This window comes from Myotis lucifugus, unplaced genomic scaffold (genome assembly GCF_000147115.1).
Source record: "Myotis lucifugus unplaced genomic scaffold, Myoluc2.0 scaffold_641, whole genome shotgun sequence".
NCBI classification, from domain to species: domain Eukaryota; kingdom Metazoa; phylum Chordata; class Mammalia; order Chiroptera; family Vespertilionidae; genus Myotis; species Myotis lucifugus.
Window position 1 is genome coordinate 205,363 of NW_005871689.1, and position 3,310 is coordinate 208,672.

At 53.6% G+C, this 3,310-nt stretch overlaps 1 protein-coding gene across 1 annotated transcript in view; it reads right to left on the reverse strand.

Moving 5' to 3' along the window:
- BTNL2 (butyrophilin like 2) overlaps window positions 1–3,310 on the reverse strand; it is a 13,974-nt gene that overhangs the window by 10,023 nt on the left and 641 nt on the right. The window lies entirely within an intron of this gene.

A 3,310-nucleotide genomic window follows, 5' to 3' on the forward strand; every position in this document is an offset into this window, starting at 1 on the left:
AAGGCAGCCCCAGGGTCCTGGGTCCTGGCAAAAAGAAGGCGCCTTGTCTGCGGCCTGGCTTTCCAGCGGCTCCTGGGGTCAAAGACAGGGGTCTGGATGGCGGCTCCCGGGGTCCCCGCCCTGCGTTCAGTATGCAAATTAGCCGCCATCTTTGTTGGCAGTTAATTTGCATATCACACTGATCAGCCAATGGCAATAGTAATGAAGGTATGGTTAATTACCATGTTTATCTATTATTAGATAGGATAGTGATTTATAGTTCGTAATTTCACTTTATATTGTAAGTGACTGACAATGTAATCACTTTCTTAAAAATTTAGGTAATACATTTATTGAATAGATTTTTCAACTTTTCAGAGTTTTACTTATCCTGGGTCAAACACTGAGGTTTTGGTTGTTGCTGTGTGTGTGTGTGTGTGTGTGTGTGTGTGTGTTCTTTTTTGATGTGGAGCAGGCAGGACTCCAGTCCCTGGGGCTGTTGTAGGAGGCAGTTTTTACAAGGACATTTGTGGTAGATTAAGGGCAGTGATTTGTCTAGGGTTTGAACCTTCCAATCAAATGTTGAGTCATGTTTGACTCCTTCATTGTTATCTGCAAATTGAGGAGGTTAATAGTTTCATGTGTTATTCCTTATCCTACCATCTAATCTAATAAAAGACAAATAGGGTAATTAACCGTACCTCCAGTATGCTTCCCATTGGCTAATCAGGGTGATATGCAAATTAACTGCCAACCAAGATGGCGGCTGGCAGCCACGCAGCTGAAGCGAACATGAGGCTTGGTTGCCCAGGCGATGGAGGAAACCAAGGTTCCCCACCTACCACGACCCAGCTCTGAGCTGCACTCTAAGAAACAATGTTGCAATTATAGAAGCTAAACAAACCCCAGATACCTGCTGTCAGCAGCTGAGGCCTCAGAGCTTGAGCCGGCCTCAGAGCTAAAGCTGGCTCTCAGCTCCAGTGACAGCCATAGAAGGTAAATATATCCCAGAATAAAAAAAAAAGAAGAAAAGGAGAGGTTGGGAGCTTCAGTCGCCTGCCAGCCTGAAAACAGCCCTCAGCCACTCACCCAGACTGGCCAGGCACCCCAGTGGGGACCCCCACATGGAAGGGGGTGTAACCAGCTGCAAACAGCCCCTCATCCAGGCTGGCCAGGCGCCCCAGTGGGGATCCCCATCCTGAAGCGGGTGTGACCAGCTGCAAACAGCCATCAGCCCCTCACCCAGGCTGGCCAGGCACCCAAGCGGGAACCCCACCCTGATCCGGGACACCCTTCAGAACAAACCAGCCGGCCCCCTCTCATGCACCAGGCCTCTATCCTATATAGTAAAAGAGTAATATGCAAACTGACCCTAACAGCAGAAAAACTGGGAATGACTGGTCACTAGACACACACTGACCACCAGGGGGCAGACGCTCAATGCAGGAGCTGCCCTCTGGTTGTCAGTGCGCTCTCACAGCGGGGAGCTCTGCTCAGCCACAAGCCAGGCTGACGGCAGTTTAGGCCTGCTCCCCGCTGGCAAGTGGACATCCCCCGAGGGCTGCTGGGCTGCCAGAGGGATGTCGGATTGCCATCTTAGGCCCAATCCCCCGGGGAGCAGGCCTAAGCCAGCAAGTGGTCACCCCTGGTGTCCCAGACTGCGAAAGGGCACAGGCCAGGCTGAGGGACCTCCTACCCTCAAGTGCACAGATTTTTGTGCACCGGGCCTCGAGTATATAATAACACTTGGAGTGCGGGTGAATTTCCCGCCAAAATATAAGATGGCTCTGTCTTTTGGTTTTGTTCCATCCACCAAAAGGGTGGATTACAAACAAATATTTGGTAATACGCAGTTACAATCGGCCCGAGTTTACACGTTTCCCGCACTCCACCGCAAATCTATATGAACCGAGTTAAAGATGGCTCCCGCGGAGTACGCGCAATTCACGCGAGCCGACTTAACTCGTTTCCCGCACTCCAAGTGATAAAAGGCTAATATGAAAATTGTCCCCTTGGGAGTTTGATCACTCACTATGATATGTGCTGACCACCAGGGGGTGGTGCAGACCATGGCCGACGACAAGCGGCCGCAGGGCACTAAGGGTGAGGGAAGGAGGCAGCAGGAGGCAGAGAGCCACAAGGTGGCAGCATTTGGGCTGTGAGGGAAGGAGGAGGCAGGGATTTTGGGAACCTGATCAGTCCTGATCGCAGTTCAGGCCCAGGGAGCCCACCCATGCACAAATTTCGTGCACCAGGCCTCTAGTGCTTAAAAATGTCCTATGCCACATGTGCTGTCTTTCTCAGCCTCTGTGCTGTAGGGACTTTGTGCAGATCCCACCCCCTTAGCAGGAGCCTGGCCTTGCTTAGTGGCTCAGTGTCATGTAGAGGCTCCTCACAGAGTGCTGCAGGACCCAAGTGGGTCACCTGCCTTCTTGTTGATGGAATCCACTGAAGCCAGAGGTGGCCATCCCACCTGGAGGCTGCTTCCCTGTGAGGGACCTGCCATGTCCAGAGCGAAGGCCAGCTCACCCCACATAGTCCCCTGCAGCCCAGGGCAGCTCTGCCTTCTGATGCTCTGGCTGGTGCTTTTCCCACTTTGCCCGCTGCGTTTCCTGCGGCTCGGACATCACCCACTGACACTGCATTTTCATAATCCTTTTCCAAAGGACAATATTTTGACAACAAAATTCAGCTACTGAGCTTTCCAAGCCCGTTTACTAGAAGTCGCTCCTAGTTCCTTATTTCCAGGTGTTTTCACGCTACTTGATTTTTGCTACAAAGCATTTTTCTAGCCCCAAATGCATCCCAGAGGAGCAGGAGGAGGAGGAGTGGTCTGGCCAGATGCTCAGGGGGCTGACTCACTGCTCGCACAGCCTCCTTTCTCAGTGCTGTGTGGCCGATAAAACTGAGGAAACTGAGGCAGGAGGTACTCAAGCAGCTGTCCAAGTCAGGAGGTGGAGGCCCTTTTAGAACCCAGATGTTTGGTTCCAGGACCCCACCCTTGCTAGTTTCCTAGACCTTGGGCTGTGGACTCTGCACCTGGGTGCACAGGAGGGCGAGGGGGGCCTACCTGACTGCTCCATGGAGGGGGAGGGGCCTACCTGACTGCTCCATGGAGGGGGAGGGGCCTACCTGACTGCTCCATGGAGGGGGAGGGGCCTACCTGACTGCTCCATGGAGGGGGAGGGGCCTACCTGACTGCTCCATGGCAGGGGGGAGGGGGGCCTATCTGACTGCTCCATGGAGGGGGATGGAGGGCCTACCCTGACGGCTTCCATGGAGTGGGAGGGGGGGCCCCCGTCACTGCTCCCTTGGTGGGGGGAGGGGGGCC